The sequence below is a fragment of the Pangasianodon hypophthalmus genome, chromosome 2 (genome assembly GCF_027358585.1).
Source record: "Pangasianodon hypophthalmus isolate fPanHyp1 chromosome 2, fPanHyp1.pri, whole genome shotgun sequence".
Lineage (NCBI taxonomy): Eukaryota > Metazoa > Chordata > Actinopteri > Siluriformes > Pangasiidae > Pangasianodon > Pangasianodon hypophthalmus.
In genome coordinates, this window is record NC_069711.1 from 7,121,652 (window position 1) to 7,142,197 (window position 20,546).

The window sequence follows — 20,546 nt, forward strand, 5'->3', positions numbered from 1 at the left end:
TTTACTGTTTATTTCACAGTAAACTGGCAGCCCATGTTGGCTTTGAGGCAAAAAATGCTGCTAAACAATAGTCAAACAGTATATTTTTATTGTTCTTAATCATTTTTTGCATATTGTGCAGAAAAATAAATGGGATTTTCAGTTGACATATTACGATAGTACAATGTTAAGAACATTCAGCTTTCCTTCAAATTAATAAACAAATCGTTTCAGTGTCAGATTCAGAGAGTAATTGTCTATCTGAAAATGGAAATGTAATCAGCTGCAAAAGATGGCAGGCTTTATTGTCTACCAGTGTTTTTTTTCTGTTCCTACATTCTCAAATCTGAAATGATGTTCAATGCAAAATTTTAAAAAAGTTATATTATGCATACAAAAGATCCCGGAGAACTGAAGAATAGGTTTGTCGTGTCCAACTGTCAGGTATTTCTCCCTTGTACCGAGCACCAAGTGCAAAAGCGCTCAGTGCGCTTAAGCAACCAGCACCGCGACAGCGTGCACTTCCGGGTTTATGTTTATGTCTTTGTTTATGTTGCCATGTAGCTGTCTCTGCCCCTGTATTGTTATTTGCTGTTTCCTCTCACGTGTCATGATCAATCTCACCTGTTCCTAATTTGGCCTTTATTAGTGTGTACACCTATACCCCTCCTGTGTCTTTGTTCTTCATGCAGTACTGTTTCAGTGTTCGCCGAAGGCGCATTACTAAGCCGTTGTCCAGTGTTCCTTGTTCCAGTTTTTTGACTTCTTGCCTGTTTCTTGTTTCTTGTGTTTGTTTTGCCTAGTTTGACCAGTTTGTACATCGCCTCACCCATGCCTGTTTTTGGATACTGTCTCTGCTTGTCGTTTTGGATTTGTCTGCCTGCCTCTCAATAAACGCTTTTCATTGCACTTGCATCTCTCTGTGCAAGGAGTGCTGCGCCAGGATTTCCATGCCAGCATTTGATTCTGTGCGATTTCCCCAGTGGTTCGACACTGATGTTCTGGCTCCCTTTGACGGCTTTGAAAGCTCTCTGAATGGATTCTTCCTTCAATGCCAGTTTTATTTTGAGAGCCTGTTGTACCCCAAGCCTAAAAAGAAGCAGTGGCTGGGGTTCTTGATATCCTGGTTCACTGGCTGAGCCCACCAGTGGATGGAGCATCTGGTCACCACAGGTAACCTTGGTCTGGGAAGTGTAGCCGAGTTCGTGTGTGTAATGAGAGTGATCTACAGGAAGGCGAACTTTGACTTTGATCTTGAGAATTTTTTGGGGCGGGCCAGGCTGTTGGATGAACCTACATGGCCATTCACCATCAACTATGAGGAGAAGGAGGCTGGAGCCGAGGAGGAAGTCCAGCCAGAGGCTGACACGGCAGTTTCCCCTGCCGAGCGCCAGCCAGAGGCCAACATGGTGGCTTCAGCTCCAGAGCTCCAGCCTGAGACCAATGAGGTGGTCTCCCCTGCCAAGCTCCAGTTAGAGGCCAAGACGGCGGCCTCACCTCCAGAGCTCAAACCTGAGGCTGAAGGGACAGCCTCCTCTGCAGAGCTCCAGCCAGAGGCCAATGTGGTGGCCTCACCTCCAGAGCTCAAGCCTGAGGCAGACAGAGCAGCCTACCAAGTTCTGTTCCTGGCAGAGGCTGTTGGTGTGACCTTCCACATCCTGCTCAATTCTGAGGCCGAAGGGGCAGCCTCACCTCCAGAGCTCCAGTCAGAGACCAACGTGGCGGCCTCACCTCCAGAGCTCCAGCCTGAGATCAATGAGGTGGTCTCCCCTGCAGAGCTCCAGTTAGACGCCAACATCGCGGCCTCACCTCCAGAGCTCAAGCCTGAGGCTGAAGGGACAGCCTCACCTCCAGAGCTCCAGTCAGAGACCAACGTGGCGGCCTCACCTCCAGAGCTCCAGCCTGAGATCAATGAGGTGGTCTCCCCTGCAGAGCTCCAGTTAGAGGCCAACACGGCGGCCTCACCTCCAGAGCTCAAGCCTGAGGCTGAAGGGGCAGCCTCACCTCCAGAGCTCCAGTCAGAGACCGACATGGCGGCCTCATCTCCAGAGCTCCAGCCTGAGACCAATGAGGTGGTCTCCCCTGCAGAGCTCTAGCCAGAGGCAAATGTTCCTGCCAGCGGTCGAGGCATGGCCTCTCATGACCTGCTCATGCTAAAGGCCGACAGCACAGCCCCCCAAGTTCTATTCCAGCTTGAAGCCAATGATGAGGCCTCCCATGTTCTGCCCCACCTTGAAGAGCATGGCACAACCTCCCACACCCCAGCTGTTTATTTTGCCTAGTTTGCCCAGTTTGTATGCCTGACCCATGCCTGTTTTTGGATGCTGTCTCTGCCTGTCATTTTTGTATTTGTCTACCTGCCTCTCAATAAACACTTTAAACTGCATTTACATCCATCTGCACTCACAATACATGACACCAATCATAGCTAACACAGACCTGTGTGACTGCAGAATATTATTAAACTAATATAGCAATGTAATAATATCGGGATTATTTTTATGTTGATCTAAGGTCATTTTAAATTAGAATTAGAATTTGTGGCCCTGGTTCTTGATCAGCATATAAAGACAAGTTCTAGTGGGTGCTGCAATTGAGCAGGCAAATAAAGTAAGGATTAATACTTGTTCTTTGTTCTCCTGACCTTTTATATCTCCATTGTCCAGAGTAGTTGAAATGTTGAGGCCTACCAAAGAAACACAATTAAAGGATAAAAGAGGGCTTTTACCTTCTGTTACTTTAAGCCTTTTGTTTGTACAAATGGCTTGTACAAGTGGTGAACAAAAGTACATTTTATTTCACAGGCTTTTTCAAAAACAACCACACAGGTTTTCTCATTAAACTGGCACTTTCACTGTTATTTCTCATGTAAGGGATGTTCATTTTAATTTATCCATATTTGTCTATTCGAGTGGTGCCCTTATACTGATGTCTTACTTTTTGCTAAAATGCATCGGATGCCAGGTGTGGCTGTGAATATATAAAAATTAGTGCACTCGTAACCTGTCTCTCCAGAGATATCATTATAAGAGTTCCACAGTTCTTCACTACAGCTGGATCATAGTATGAGTATACTCCTCTATAGCTTTATAAAATAAGTACATTTTGAAGCCAGGCCAAACATACAAACTCTTGTCTCTGTTCCTCAGTATAACAACACGATACATCACATATTAAACCCTATGCTCATGAACCATCTGTCTTTTAGCTACTTTTACTACTTCTTTTACAACTTTGAAAAGGACATTCTCAGATGAAGCCCTCTCAATATGGATGCAGTAGTGTACAAGTGGGGACTTTTAAAAGAGAATGATATCTTGATCTGGCACTGTAAACATTGAAGCAGTTGGCTGTTTCTTATCCAAGACATAGGTAGGACTCTCTACATTATCTTCAGACATTGTTGGCTAAAATATCAACAAGAACCTGTATTAACCTAACTTTTGTAACTAAATCACTCTGAAGTTTGTAAAAAAGGTCTTTAGGTAAGACGATAAACAGAAAATGTACATAGGTGGAGAATAAGACTGCTTTAGTTAGTATGTGGAAAAAGCCCAACCAACAAACATGGCAAAAAGACTTTGAACTGGTGTCCAGTGTAATGACTAACAACTGTTACTTGTTCTGCTTCAGTTTTCTGTAATCCTCCTGCTTGATTTTGGGAGTCAGGCTTTTACTGAACACTAATGCAGGCTGTGAAGGAGGACATCACTGGTTGGATGTATTGAATGAACATGCCCCTTACTTTGAGTCTGAACGAGAGTGGTAGACTTACTGATTCTGATGAACCGGTACTTGCAGTTTGTGAACGAAATGAACAAACTGGTAATTGTCATTCATGAACGAAATGAAGAAACTAGGTGAACGAACGAGGATCTGTTGACTCACTGAGGTCTGCTGATATATGCATTTCATTCATTCGGTTCGCCACCCTTTCAACAAGAAGGGAAAGAGTGCAGGACAGCGCATTTGTGTGTAGCACTAAGACAAGCCTTATGTGTTGTTGTTGTGTTGTTCGTAGCATAATCCGCTATACACTAATGTATTGTTCATAGCATAATCCGCTATACATGAATGTGTAAAATGACTGATGGCTATATTTTAAAATTCTGGTAGCACTGAAAACTACTTCATAACGTATGTAATTTTTTTTAAAAATTACATTACAAAATTACATTCGTGATCACTCTCTCAAAATTAGCCTGCACTGACTGAAATGTCTTTCTTGAAAATAAATTCACCAGACCTTCTTTTTGTGGATTGGACATGCCAATTTTAATAAATCTTAATACTAAAACTTGCTTCTTGAAAACTTGGCATTTTTAAATGAATGTATTGAGTAAATGAAACACGACTTAGTCATAATATCTAAAAAGACCCACACTGGCTCCACCTACTGATGGAATGATGTAATTTACACAAAGGGTCACTGAACGAATCAATGAACAAATCTGAATGAATCTTTTTGGTTGAACAGATTCAAAAGATTCAAGTTAGTGGGATGCATTGAAATTACCACTGCTACTGAATACCAAATTCAAAGCGGATATTGTCATTAGGAGGCCATAAGGAAAATTATGCTCATGGCCATCAGACCTCTCATGATGTATGAAGTCATATGTATAGGGCAATGATAAAATATTTTATTCTAGTGTTGATGCAGCAGCAGTTGGCGTCAGGTCAAATACACAACTTACTATGTCTTCCTCAGACAATGTCTACTATGCAGTTAGTGCTCATGTAGCAGTGAGACTCTCAAACCAAGGGCTTGAAATGATTTATGGACTGTAATTGTACCTTATGGACTTAGTTGGACTTAGTTTAAAATGCTAGACACTATATACAGGTCCAAGCACAGAAAAAAACAAAAACAAAAACATTGTTGTGATTTATGCTTGCTGAGATAAAGATGGCAGTACAGTAGATCCCTAGTATTACCTTTGTGTCTGCAGGACATGTTTTCTATTAAGAAGGGGAATTGCTCAGAAAGGTCTGTTTCAGTTAAAAAACAATTTCTGCTGTTGGCAGAAAACACTGAATGTCCATTTCTGGACTATAAATGAAATCACAATGCATGAGCAGAGGTGATGGTGAGTGCTATGAAGATGGGCTTATTCCTTGGCCACAGTAGATGATAATTAAGCTGTTTTTGAAGCCAGTTTGCCCTCTTGACAATCGCATGGTATGGTAGTTTTACATTGGTCCTGTAGGATTCTATGTTATGTATATAATTATAAATACTGAATAAATCCCACGGATCTCCTTCACATCAACTGTACTAGACCCAGTAAATATATGCTTTCAAAAGGAAGTTCTACCAGAAACTACCAACCTCTGATAACAGCTCCTCATTCAGCATTGGGTAGGTGTACAAATCTTCAAAACTATCAGTTATCAAACCATTGAATAAGAAGTCCAACCTTGGCCCATGTGAACTGTCAAACTGTGGGCCAAGTTTTAAAAATCCCCTATATATCCATCCTTGATTAGATTTAGCTCAGAAGCTGAGCTCATACTTGCACAGAAATCATTTACATGAAATCTTTCAGCCAGCATTTAGGCTTCATCACAGTTGCTGATGAGACAGAGTTGTATGTTTCAACTAAACCTGATGACAGACACCAGCTTACTAAGCTTGAGGAATACAACAACAAAACACATTGTTGTGTGTTTTTTTTTCACTACAGGCACCAGAGGCACCTAGAAATAGGAATTCTGATTATATAGCAGCTATTGACAGCCTTTCAGTTGCATCATGTGCAGTGGTGAAAAAAGTTGGCATGACTTAACACAGCCTATTCTTTGAAGCTCAAGTAGATATTATTACCCATATTTTATCGACACTGCAATGACTCTCAGTAAAATTTTTAACTGATTATAAAATACTATAAAACATATAAAGTGTAACATTTTACAATACTGTTCAACAACTCATAGATAACTATGCAAGAACTAAGCAGGAACGAATAAGTGGTTCTTAATTAACACCTATCTTATTCCTATAAAATAATAAGAACTACTAGTTAATTACTCAGTAAGTATGTTAGTAAGAGTTCTCTGTTAACTGTGCAGTAACTATGCACCTACCTAATGCTGAATGAGGAGTTTAACTGAATCTTACAAAGTAATTACTGAGTCTTACATTTCACCTGCAGAACTACTAGCTAATTATGGCTCAGAAATTACTGATTAATTTCTGATCACACCAAGATTAACTCCTAATATCAAAGCCTTACCTTCCTCCTGGAGATCTACTACCTAATATACACCGATCAGCCATAACATTAAAACCACTGACAGGGGAAATGAATAACATTGTTTATCTCAATGGAACAATAGACGAAGGCAGCCTGGTCTGATGAATCATGTTTTCTTTTACATCATGTGGACAGCTAGATGCGTGTGCATCGGTTACCTTGGGAAGAGATGGCACCAGGATGCACTATGAGAAGAAGGTAAGCCGGCAGAGGCAGCGTGATGCTCTGGGCAATGTTCTGCTGGGAAACCGTGGGTCCTGGCATTCAGGTGGATGTTATTTTGACACATACCACTTACCTAAACATTGTTACAGATCAAGTAACCAAGATCTCTTTGATCATCAAGTCAATTACTCCTTTCGGTACCACGTTCACGTTCCAAAACCAAGGCTGACCAGGCTTTCTCGGTGGCTGCTTCCAGGCTTTGGAATAGTCTCCCTTTTCATATAAGATCATCCTCCTCTATTGCTATGTTCAAATTCTCCTTGAAGACTCACTTTTATTCTTTATCTCTGAGCCTGGAAAATGTCCATTTGTCTTTCGGTATTTTGTATTGTTACATGTTTTTTGTGTATAGATTTGCTTTATACTAGTTGTACAGCACTTTGGTTTCAAACAAGTTGTTTTTAAACGTGTTTTATAAATGAATAAACTAAACTAAACTAAGTACAACACTTCATGGCAACAGTATTCCCTAATGGCAGTGGCCTCTTTCAGAAGAATAATGCCCCCTGCCACATTGCAAAAATGGTTCAGGAATGTGGGATGTGCTGGACAAGTCCGATCCATGGAGGCCCCACCTCACAACTTACAGGATCTGCTGCTAACGTCTTAGTGCCAGATAAAACAGCATACCTTCAGAGGTCTTGTGGAATCCATGCTTTTATGGGTCAGAGCTGTTTTGGAAGCACAAGGGGGACCTACACAATATTAGGCAGGTGGTTTAATGTTATGGCTGTTCAGTGTACCTCAACCTATTTCAACAGCTCAGTGTCTAAAATGTAAATATTTATATGAGTTATTCAGGTCTCCTCAGAGGAGCACAGGGTTGGAGTCTTGTTTTTATTTAGCCAGTAAAAGTCTAAAGAGAGAAATGGACAATACTGTTCCACATCTTCATTAACTACTGAAGTGCTACACAGTAACACTTCAGTCATTACTGATGACTTTCCCTGTGTTTCACTTTACAATACAGTTCCACAGCTTCATTAACTACTGAAGAGCTACATAGTAACACTTGTAGTCATTACTAAGAGTTTCCCTTTATTGTTTAAACTCACATCCATATAGTTACAATACATGCAAACAAAATTCTTAAGTGATTCATACAACTTAGAGCTGTTATGGTACAAAACAGGAGTGATACTTTAAAACTTACGTTCTTTCAGATGGCAGAGACGGCGACAGTTGTGGAAAATGCTTTATTTTTAAAAAAGATTGGCAAACAAAAAATCAGATCCAAAAACACTAGACATGGTCAAGGTCGAAAAACAGGCACGAGGTCAGGTGATGCACAAACAGGTTATCAGAGGTCAAGGCAAAAATGAGATAACCAAACCAGAGTCAAAACCAGAAACAGTAATCAGAATCGAAAGACTTGCAGTCGTAGTAACAGCTGAGTGGATACTTTGCAGTGTGTGTGTGTGTGTGTGTGTGTTTGGAGTGTGTAGTGGGTGGTGATTGAGTCCAGGTGTGTGTGATCAGTAGTCAGGTGACTGTGAACATGACACTGAACATGGTGTGTGGTTTTTGTAGTCCAGGGAGTCCAAGTTTGTAGTTTTTGATGCAGTCTGGGTTATGTTTGACGCTGATTCTGGCATAGACATGACAGAACCCATCCCCTGCAAGGGCTCACTGCAGGAGCAGAGTTCTTACGTGGTCTAGGATAAGCTCCAGGTTTTTCAGGTTGTCGAGCATGACAGACACTGCAAAGTAGTGAGAACATCATGTGCAGGAATCCAGCATCTCTCCTCAGGGCTGTAACCGTGTCAGTCATTTAGATATTGTAGTTTATCTTCTTTGATTGTCTAGAATGGCTTTGTCTCTATCGGCCGGTTGTCCCTTGATTTCTAGGGGTTCTGGTGGGGTCATAGTGGGGACCCCTTCAGTCAAGGGTCTTTGGATTACCACTTGAGGCATGACACATGGAACGAGGGAGGAAGGCAGCAGTGACATGGTAGTTACAGCTTATACGTTATATCATTGATGCGTTGTAAGATTTTGTATGGACCTATGTAGCGATGAGCATTCTGCAGCAGCACAGACTGACCCAGAGGTCTCTGGTGGAAAGCCATTTTTGATCTCCTGGTTGATCCCTGAGTGTTTCAGTCCAACGTCTTTTGGCAACTTCTTTGTTGCTCTGTGCCACTTGTTCCAGACGTTGGTGTGTGGTTTAATGCACCTGTTCTCTCTGCCTGAACCACTTGTCCACTGCTTGTTCCACAGGAACAAGAGAGGTTGGTAACCTAGGACGCACTGGAAGGGAGTGAGCTGGGTGGCTGAGTGGCTCAATGACTTCTGTGCATATTCAACCCACGGTAGGAAGCGAGACCAATCATCCTGATTATCAGCACAGACGGAGCATAGGAACCTGCCTATTTCTTGGTTGGTTCACTCCACTTGAACATTGGCCAGAGGTGAGGCTGATGGCCATTCCTAGCTTTTCCATGAATTACCCAGTGTTACCCAGTCACTTACAATATGGTAACCCAAAGAATCTATGCACATGATTAAACAGAACTTCAGAATTTTCGAAGGCTGTGGGTAGCCTAGACAGTGGTATCTGGCAGAAGGACTTAGAAAATCAGTCTGTGACCACCCGGATAGCCGTCTTTCCTTGGGAGACCAGTTGGTTGGTTATGTAGTCCAGATCAAGGTGTGAAAAGGGGCATTGTAGGACTGGCAGAGGTACTAATTTATATGCAGGTAAGGTGCATGGGACTTTGTTCTGGGCACAGACAGAACATGATGAGATGACCTAATGTGTGTCAGTGAGCATGTTGGACCACCAGTATTTGTTATGGAGCAGCTTGTTGGTTTTGTGGATGCCTGGGTGTCCAGTGGCAGGTGAGGTGTGAGCCCAAGTGAGTTTAACCTGCAAACTGGGTGGTACAAAGTTGTTGTTTTTTTTTTCTGGGGACAGGATTCAGGAGACTGAAGACGATTGGCTTTGGCCATGTCACAGTACAAATCACAGGTTATTGTATTCATGAAACAAGATTCAGGGAGAATGGTTTCATCAGTTTATTCTTTTGGTGAAGCAGGGAACAAGAAAAATGCCTTGCGATTTTTAAAACCGGGATGGAAGAAGATGCTGAGATTAAACCTGATTAAGAATAGAGCCCATCTTGGTGGGAGTTGAGACGTTTAATTGTTCTTAGATATTCCAGGTTCTTATGGTCTGTGAAGATGAGGAATGGATGCAAGGCACCTTCTAGCCAGTGTCTACATTCTTCTAGGGCCAGTTTTATGGCGAGTAGTTCTCGGTTACCCACATCGTAGCTCCATTTAGCTGGTTTGAGTTTCTTTTGAGAAGAACTCCACTGGATGTAACTTCGGTTTTTCCCCAAAAAAAGGCCTTTGGGACAGGTCTGCACCTATGCCAGTGTTAGAGGCATCTACCTTCACTCTGAAGAGTTTATTCAGGTCAGAATGCTTAAAGGATGGGCACTGTGGTGAACACCTCTTTGAGGTTCTGCACAGCTTGGTCAGCAGCCAGATTCCACTTTAGTTTTTCGCCCCTTTCTTTAACAAGTTGGTTAGTAAAGTGGCGATGGAGCTGAACCCGTACCGGTGCTTCGTTTCTTGGGACAGCAAGTAAATCAAAATGTCATTGATGTATGCAATCACAAATTTACCCAGCTGGTCTCTCTAAGCATGTCATTTATTAGACACTGGAATACTGAGGGGGCACGAGAGCCCATAAGGCATTATGCAGTACTCTTAGTAGGCAGAGGTGAGTGCCATTTTCCACTCATCACCCTCTCTGATGCGGATGAGGTTGTATACACTGAGCAGGTCCAGTTTGGTGAAAACTTTGGCTTCTCTGAGTTGTTCTAGGGCTGACAGGACTAGCAGTAGAGGGTAGGGTAACTAGTAGTAGGGTATTTAATGGTGATTTGGTTGAGCCTGCATTAATCAATACATGGCCTGTGTAGGCTTTTACAATTTAGATTGAATTAGACTGAGCCCACATATTCCACTAAAATTATGTTGGGGAAACTAGCAGATCAGCTCAGAGGGGGAAATTTTGCAAACCTAATATTGCACCTCAGGTTTCCAGTAAATTACTATAAAATTTACAGCATTTTTTACAGTGTAATAGTGAGCTCCTACTAACATATTGAGTAATTAACTAGTAGTTCTTATTATTTTATAGGAATAAGATGTTGATGAAAAACTACTCATTCCTTCCTGCTTTGCACCTGCATAGTTATCTATGAGTTTTTGAACTGTATTGTAAAGTGTTACAAAATAATGCACTAAATAGTCTCACCCCAATATAGTTGAGTGAACTATTGGTCTATTATTATCTGCCATGTATGCTTTGATCAAAAGGTGGAGGCCCTTTATCAGTAACTAGAGTAATGAAAACTACAGCAGAGGGGCAGAGCTTTTACCTACAAAGCCTCCCAGCTATAGCCTTCCAATTATTGTTCAGTACTCACACACAGTCTCAATCTTCAATGGCTGAAATCTTATTTATTCAGTCATTGTGTTAAATAGCTCTACTATAAGGTAAAGTTAAAGGTGTAGATCAGGGGGTTCACTATCATAGATAGTCATGGCAAACTGAGATATCTTGATGCTGCCCCCACCCCCTCTGTCTCCTCCTCTGTCTCATGTGATCACACAGGTTATTTGATGGAGTGGTTGGACAGTGCTGTCCCAGGGTCCCTCATGCCTTCTGGGCCTCCCTTTTAGTTATGCTGTCATACATAGACCTGCAGCAGACCCGCTTGTACTCTAATCATAATATACACCCTTTTAACTTCTAGTATGCTCCTATGATACCTAACATCCCGTTCTCCCTTTCTGTTGAGCTGTATGTGCACTCCTACTGCCTAATGAAATACTGGTTACTGTGATATGGCTCCTCCTATCCTCTGGACTTGGCTGATTGGTCCTGATTTGTTTCTGCTTCTTCATCTCTGAGCTAATTGCACTTATGATTAACCTTTGTGCTGCCTTCTAGACAATCTCACCTGGATACCATTGAGACATGCACTATCCAACACCTACAGTTCCTATGACTCACCTTCCTGTTGAGATGGATATGGTAGATGTAGACATTCTAAGAATGCCTCTGTTGAATCTGGCTTGCTCATTAGGGATCTAAGTCTACAATTAAAACCATACATAAAGCTCCTTTTTGACAATGTCTCTTGAAAGTGCTTTACAAATCTAATTTAAAAATTGATTAAAAAAGCAGTTAAAGGGTTTCAAGGACATTGTTGGCAGCCATCAAATTCAATGGGATCTTAAGAGGAGAATTAATAAATTATAATTAATTTTAAATTAATAAATGGAAGTAATCACTACATTCACATATGAAGGACCTACACAAGATCCTTGGACTTGGTGCAAAGAGTGGGTAAACTGCATTATACTAAACCACAACTAAAACAATCAGAAATGTACAGTATCTGACACCTCCTTTCAGTGTGCAAATTCAGTTATTGAATGATTAGTAAGAGAGTTACAGCTCATCTGACACACTCTTCATTACAAATCTATTTAGTGACACTTCAGTCAGGAAGCTGACTCTGCAGGTACAGCACACACATACACGTCAATTATGAATTGCTGATTACAATCAGTTCATTACTGAAGGTTGTTTGGAAGCCTATCAATACAAAATAAGTAATTTCATAAGTTCCCAACTCCAGGTTATCCAAAATAAGAAATCCTGCCAGTTGACTGGATTCTGATGTTTCATTGTACTTGCTGCCCTGACATACAGTGCATCTTGACATGAATTCCATCTGTGCATAGTGCATTAAAATAGTGAATGCTTTTTAATGCCATCCTAATTGATTTTGACATGTGGAGCTGAAGTTATGACATTGTTAAATTCTGAAATGATTTGTGTCTCCCTGTGGAGATAGTATGTTTAAGATATTTGTGATGAGAGAAAATTCATCTGAGACTAGCCATTCTCCCCACTTCGTTCCCTGAATTTTCTCAATTACGACAAAGCGGAGCGGAATTTCACTCTGAGGTAATGTGATGATAATACAGCCACTGAAGATGACTGCATTACAAGAAGGTGAGGTAAATTAACCCAGACATAAAAATAGGCATGTACATTCCCTTTCTTCTCTATCCCCAGAAGGTTTGAGTTTATGAACTGAATTTGATGAACAATTCTGTCTTTTGTAGAACACATTCAGTGCTTCATTCAATGTATGATTAAGGAATATTATAATGCAAGTGCTAATATTACATTTTAATATTTAACTATTTCCTAAGCTGTACATTGCCAATATACTGCACTACATTATCTATACCTATTCACACTTTGCAGCACATTAAGGCACTGATTCACTGTAATGCATTTACTAAAATATAATATGCCTTTTTCAGTTTGAAGGCTAGATAGCCTATGTTTTCTATCCCTTGATCCTGTGCTTAGATTACAGTTTACAAAGTTCATATGGGCTTTATTGTGCTATAATGCTGATGTGGCTTTGTGCTAAGGTATTTTGAATAGGGGCACAGGCTATGCTATGGATAAGATGTGAGGTAACACTGCCATATGCTATGTTTTTTGTGAAGTGTTGTCGCTGCTTGTAAGAACTACTAGCCAATGACAGGGCAGGGGTGTGAGCACAACGTATTTCAGCATCAGGCCCTGGTTGCAATTTCCTGATTGAATCCTGTTGAATATATATAATTCTATAACTTGCATTTTGTTAATCAGCTACAGAACTAAATTGAACTGCTAACTGTACGGACTGAAAAAAGTGTGAAAGCTTGTAATGTAATTCTGGAGCAGGGATTCCCCAACCTGATAAATTACATTAACTGTAACTTAACTTCTCTGACATTAATTACTAGTTTTTTCCTTCTAGAAAAAATAAATGCATAACGAGCTTATATAAAAATAATGCAACTTTGTTATTTCTTTTCAGTACATTTTTTTTTATGAAGAAGAGTTTTTTTTTTCATCACCTGCTTCATAAATCAAAATCCTGCACTGAAGAAAGACAGAGGCTACATTGAACTTAGAGGCTAAAAACAGTGGACTACTCTAGAAATGTATTAAGAGAAATAATGCAAATTTTGGAAAAATGACTTAAAATATCAGGTTCACATTCAGATTTGGAGTAGACACTGATGCAATTCACTATTACTACAAAAAAGGCCCAAAAATGCAAGTCATTATTTAAGGCTTCACAAGTAATTTACATTTCGTGAACCACCATGCCATTAAGAAGTCTGGCATATTTTTGCAAACTTGGAAGAGGAGCAATAACATGAATCTTCTCAGTTAAAGTTGTACAGAACATGATGATACCACTCCCTCCTGCTCTAAGCTTTGACAGCAAGGGTTCTTGATTTATTAATGAACATTGTGCTTGCTGCCAAGAAGCATTAAAGCAGAGTGAATGACTGAAAGGTAAGGGTAAGCAAATCTGCTTAGGAAAGCAATTCACAAATTCAAAACAAATAAAACACAGATTCACACTCTCCCCATGGCTTTACAGAAAAAGAACAATTTACTTTGATAGAAGCAAATCACAACATCTCCCAGTTCCAAGGTTCACCTTGCCTAAGGCTAAGGGATTTTAGTACATGTTGCTTTAGCAGAGATGAAAGATGGGTTCCTTTGGAGCAAGTTCAGTCTTATCAAGGTCTTTCATTATCAAGGAGGTTGGTTACTGCCTGCTAGAACCTAAAATTTTGCTGCGTTTTCAAGAAGTACCAAAGCATGGTTGCAATGGTGGAGTCAGTTCCTCAATTCAAGTGTGTCCATTAACAGCAAGTGAAGGTCACTCCACCTGACCACTGGTGCTCCTGCAGAGTGGGCACATGTGCATGATCAAAATGTACCATCAAATGTCCTTGATGCTTCACAACTACCCAAGGACTGTACTTTAGGGATGTACTTTATTTAACTATTTGCACTGTATATTAATATAAGGATTTAAAAAAGATTTATTGACAATGGAATAAGGAACATGATGGCATATGTGGGTTTGTGTGCATACAGAACTGTGCAAAAGTCCTAGGCACACACAAAGAAATGCTATAAAGCAAGGATGCCTTCAAAAAATGACATTAAGTGTTTCTACACAAAAATCTTTGGGTGGTTTTTAACCCAACCACTAAGTTAAACATACTAGGTAGTTTATTTGGGTTGTTTGTTTCATTATTGGGATAATTTGGTATCAAACCTATATGTAGGTTTAGATATTCTGGTCTCGTGATGGCATTTTAAATTTTAATTATTCAGATTCTAACAGATTGAACTTGCTTTCCTTAAACATAAAATATGTGATATATATATGTGTGTGTGTGTGTGTGTGTGTGTGTGTATATATATACATTATATATATATATATATATATATATATATATATATATATATATATATATATATATGTATATACACACACACACACACACACACACACATATATATATATATATATATATATATATATATATATATATATATATATATGTATATATATATATATATATATATATATATATATATATATATATATACATATATAATATAATATAAACATGCACTAAAAAATTGGGTGTCAGGTGCCTAAGACTTTTGCACCGTACTGTATGTATGAATGTATATACATATATACTGTACATATACGCCAATCAGCCATAACATTAAAACCACTGAGAGATGAAGAGAATAACATTGATTATCTCATTACAGTGGCACCTGTCAAGGGGTGGGATATATTAGGCAGCAAGTGAACAGTCAGTTCTCGAAGTTGATGTGTTGGAAGAAGGGAAAATGTGCAAGTGTAAGAGCAACTTTGACAAGGGCCAAATTTTGATGGCTAGACAACTGGGTCAGAGCAGCTCCAAAACAGCAGGTCTTGTGGGCTGTTTCCGGGCACCCAAGGCTCACTGATGCGAGTGGGGAGCGAAGGCTAGCCCATCTGGTCCAATCCCACAGAAGAGCTACTGTAGCACAAATTGCTGAAAAAGTTAATGCTGGCTATGACAGAAAAGTGTCAGAACACACAGTGTATGCTGCATATGGGGCTGCGTAACCGCAGACCGGTCAGAGTGCCCATGCTGACCCCTGTCCACCTCCAACAGCACCTACAATGGGCACGTGAGCATGAGAACTGGACCATGTAGCAATGGAAGAAGGTGGCCTGGTCTGATGAATCATGTTTTCTTTTACGTCATGTGGACAGTCAAGTGCGTGTGTATTGCTTACCTGGGGAAGAGGTGGCACCAGCACGCACTATGGGAAGAAGGCAAGCCAGCAGAGGCAGTGTGATGCTCTGGGCAATGTTTTGCTGGAAAACCTTAGGTCTTGGCATTCATGTGGATGTTACTTTGACTCGTACTACCTACCTAAAGATTGTTGTAGACCAAGTACTCCACTTCATGGCAACAGTATTCCCTAATGGCAGTGGCCTCTTTCAGCAAGATAATGCACCCTGCCACACTGCAAAAATTGTTCAGGAATGGTTTCAGGAACATGACAAAACGTTCAAGGTGTTGACTTGGCCTCCAAATTCCCCAGATCTCAATGAGATCGAGCATCTGTGGGATGTGCTGGACAAACAAGTCCAATCCATGGAGGCCCCACCTCGCAACATACAGGACTTAAAGGATCATGCCTCAACAAGTCAGAGCTGTTTTGGAGGCAAAAGGGGGACCTACACAATATTAGGCAGGTGGTTTTAATGTTATGGCTGATTAGTATAGTATATATTAGTATATAGTAGTATATATATATATATATATATATATATATATATATATATATATATATATATATATATATATATATATAAACACACACACACACACAGTCTGGTAGAATTACAGTTGCGTGACTACAAATTGCAGCAAAAATAAAGTATCTTTTTTTAAAGATATTTCTATGGAATTATATAATATTACTAATAACAATGTTGATGCACAGGATAACTGAACAGTTGGGACATTTTTACCCTAATGCAATGTGCAGCCTATGTGTAAAAATGTGCAGTTTTATAAGGAACTTGGCTGGTAGGCTTTACTGAGCAACTTGGAGAATCTGCCACAGTTCTTCTGGAGACTTTCATTGTCACACTTGCACCAGCAGCTTTCATTATGTTTTCTGTCTGAAAAGTGGTCTGTTACATAATATTTTGCTTTCTAAACTGTCATACAAACATTTTCTGTAACATTTATTTTTGGATAAGTAATGTTTGGAAATAGTTGAAACAGAACACAGAAAATGTTTTTGTACTGACTCAATAATGCAGAAATCATAAAATAAACATCAATAACAAAATGTGTACTTAAAAAATAGGGTTCCTAGGATATTGCACAGTACTTACATATAGTATATATACATATAGTATATATATATACACACATACATATACACACACATAAAGGAGTCTGCAATATTGAAGTCAACTCACCTACCAGCAGTGCACTTTCAGTGTTCAGCCATAGCAGTGGTACCATCTATCTTCCTAATCTATGTCACCCTATACTGAAGATTAAGTCTCTCACCTTCCTGTTTTACTGCTGCTTCACAGTGGAGGGCTGTGTACACTCACTCACATGCAGCAGTGTATTAGTGAGTGTACAGAGGCATGAAAACAATATTAGTGCATCTATTGAAACCCAGAATGGTTCCCATACATCTATTCATTCCTAGTCTCTTGGACGGATGGCTTTTGTTTTGAAACAGTGTCAACATTGGTAACATAATGAACAATCATGAAAGGAGCAACCAGAATTGACTATCCATATATGGATCCACATACTGTATGTGTAAAGCATATAAAAAGGCACAGTATAGTATACAGAATAAAATAAAACAGCATCTTAGTTCCAACTTCATACTTTGTATTACTGAGGTAATTCCTGGGGAATAGTGAAAGGCAAAGTAAATGGACATCCGTTTGCAGAGATAATTTAATACTTGAAAGAATGTATAAAGCCAGCTCTGATCATGGAGCCATATGCATTCTCTATATTATTCTTGCAGGCCTAATCCTTAACATAAGGTTCATCAAAGCCACCAGTATCAAGCCTGGGATGCAGCAGAGTTAGCTAAACATCATTCTGATAACCAAACTGTTGGGACATCTTTTTTTTTTTCAACATGTCTTATTGTTTTATAGTTGTAGCAACTCCATGAATGATTGCACATAATAAGTTTATTTTGTAGAGCTATTTTGTGAGTGTTACTGTCCAGGAAAACGATTTTAGAAAAATGAAAAAAAAAAAAAAACTGTACTACACCTCATGAACAACTGGATAAACACATGGTCATGCATGGTCTCTCTCTCTCTCTCTCTCTCTCTCTCTCTCACACACACACACACACACACACACACATACACACACACAAACACACACAAACATTCAGTCAGTCTCCAGTGATGTATCTCAGAGAAAAGCAGTTGTGCAAAGTTTTAAGTAAGATGCCCCATGTTTTAAATCTCAAATTTGCAGTTAAGCCATAGAGGGAAAAAAATTAGTCATTTGAAACATGAGTTTCAAATGAGAAAAACTGAATTTCTGAGGAGAAAAGTTTTTCAGACAAAATCCAAAGTAGGCAGCGTCTACTTTTCCAAAGAGCATGTGTATTTGTAGACTCCTATGGCCATTTTATTTTGATGGTTTTGGTTTTGCTCCTCAAAAACCTCAGCTTTGAAATGAAAAAATGGAATAAGCAGTAAAGGTGGAAGAAGAACACGAACCAAATGCACACAGGCCAATTCCCAGCCAGACATAAACATACACAAGATTAATGAACCTCTGTAGTGTAGGATTAATTTAGAGTTCATGTAAATTCATTTAAATCCACTGGACCACAAATGAACACTGTATGAATTAATGCAACATCATGGAATTTGTGCTGAGCACACACACACACATACACACACACACACACACAGGGCAGCATACTGTACACAGCCAAATTAATACAGCGTCAAACGAAACGAGTTAATTCAAGGTTCTTTTTTTATTATATCCAAAAAAAAAGAAACTAAATAGCTGTGCTCGGGTCATTTATTGTACACATATCTGAAATTCTGGCTATTTTCAGTGCTGATATTGTAGCGTATTGTACACTATGCCACTGTTTTGTGCACTAAATCCGTTTACTTTGCTCGCGCTGAGCCTCGTGCTGCAACAGCATGACCACGGATGCTGCACGAGCGTGCACACGGCACGCGCGTTATATTTAGACGCATTCATCGACTGTCTCTATACAGGAAGATAAGTTGCTTCTCTCACCTTTTAAACGATGGTCCGTTCCTGCGATCGGACTGCGCCAAGCTGCAAAGGAGAAATCTGATGTCCGAATAGTCGCCGTGGTCTTTCTGACAGAGTGTACACTAGACTGAACAACCGGCAAAACGAAACTCCTCCTCCCCTGCCCTCAAAACACACATCACCCTGTTTTCAAGCAAAATTCATTCCTAAGATCATGAATGAGAGAGAATTGTCCGATTTGAGATGAATTCAGTAGTAAGAGAAGTTGTGGTAAACCCTGTAGCCCTGACTGTTTTTGCAACAAAAATTCTTATGCAGCTGTAACCAAGAACAATGCTTTTATAATCTGTTATAATTCTAACATGATGGGTTGGAAGAATAAATACCTGTGAAGCCAAAAACTAAGTACTCAGAAACTAAGATTTATGTAAATTGCAAACATATTTTCTTTGGCCAAAATGAATCAAAGGAAAGTTTGATAGAATTTTTATGGCAAAACTGTCAAAAAACGAGTACTGAAAACATAAAATGGGGCAATGATAACAGAATACGAGTTAAGGAAAAATATCTTTGAAAGAGGTTTAAAATCAAACTGCTGAATTATGAATACTGACCCCTGTAAATTATTCTGTTGTACAGATGCACCAATTCCACTTTTTCTATGATCACTAAGTCCATTTTCTTGTTTTCTTACTGTAATGTCTATTATGCCCCCCCAAAAAAGTTAAAATCCAGGACCCTTAAGGGTTATCTGGCTGATTCTGTGAGTGCTCAACTGAGTTTCCCTGATAAGAAAGGGTTTCCTACTAGAACCCTTTTAATTGTATGAACACAATGCTGCAGCACAATGCTTAAAATGCCATGCAGCCCAGACTGACTGACAGCTCGTAGTTAGTGTAGTATGGATTTTAATGTAACAAACTATTGCCAGAATCTAAATTTTATGTAGCAAACTAATAAGTGGAGTGATACGAACAGTGAAATATATTAGTGCTGTTGAATTAAATATCAACGCTCTTGGAATGCTGCTTGACCAATCAAATTAGTGGACTGGAACTAAATAAATAACTAACTAAATCTCTCCCTCTCTCTTACTTTCTTCTCTTTATAATTCCTAACAACACAAGGATATAACACAATACAACAGAAAGAAAGACTGAACAATGTGAAAAGATACATCAGAAATGACTATTGCACTTTTCCCACCAGTTATGTGTGCCGTGGTTCAGCAACTCATGACAATCTCTGTACGCTGTTTGAATGCTCACTTTCCATCTGTTTGTGTACAAAGTGTCTTGTCAGTGGTTGCTGAATAATCAGACTTGTGGGTGAAGTGATGAAGAAAAAAAAAATTTATTCATACTGATGAAGAATTGTACTGATGCAGACTGACTCAATTGTAGTTTATTGCAAGTAAGATCAATAGTTTAGATTATCACTTTTAGTGACATGCAGTGTTAGTTAAGTCGACCTGATGTCAATATCCAAAAAACATCGAGTTAACATATAATAAATATATTCATATAAACACTATGTTTAGCAAAGACACTCACTCTTTTAAATCAGAATAAACAAAAATAAATGCACCAAAAATGTAGGAGCTGCCGACTGGGTTGTGATTGGTTCAGGCTAATGCTGTGAGATTGGCTAATGCAGCTGTACACTCTTGTTTGTGGCTTGGTGGTATTTCAAGAGGAAAAAAAAAAAAAAACAACACGTCTTGGCATTGTTTACAGCTCAGTCTCTTTTATTTACTCACTGCAGTTACATGTAGAAGTACTGGGAAAATATTTTAGCATTAAGGAATTGTTGCAGCCATTTTACAATATTTTACTTATCTTTTATATTATGAATTATCTGGTGTAT

General features: G+C 39.5%; 1 protein-coding gene across 1 annotated transcript in view; it reads right to left on the reverse strand.

Annotated features, from left to right (window-relative positions):
• The window catches only part of LOC113529215 (contactin-4), a 127,006-nt gene extending 108,179 nt beyond the window's left edge, over nucleotides 1-18,827 (reverse strand). The window contains exon 1 of the mRNA XM_026918266.3: nucleotides 18,702-18,827. The gene's annotated coding sequence lies outside the window, so the exon portion shown is untranslated. The remainder of the gene's footprint in view (nucleotides 1-18,701) is intronic.
• Nucleotides 18,828-20,546: the final 1,719 nt, after the last annotated feature.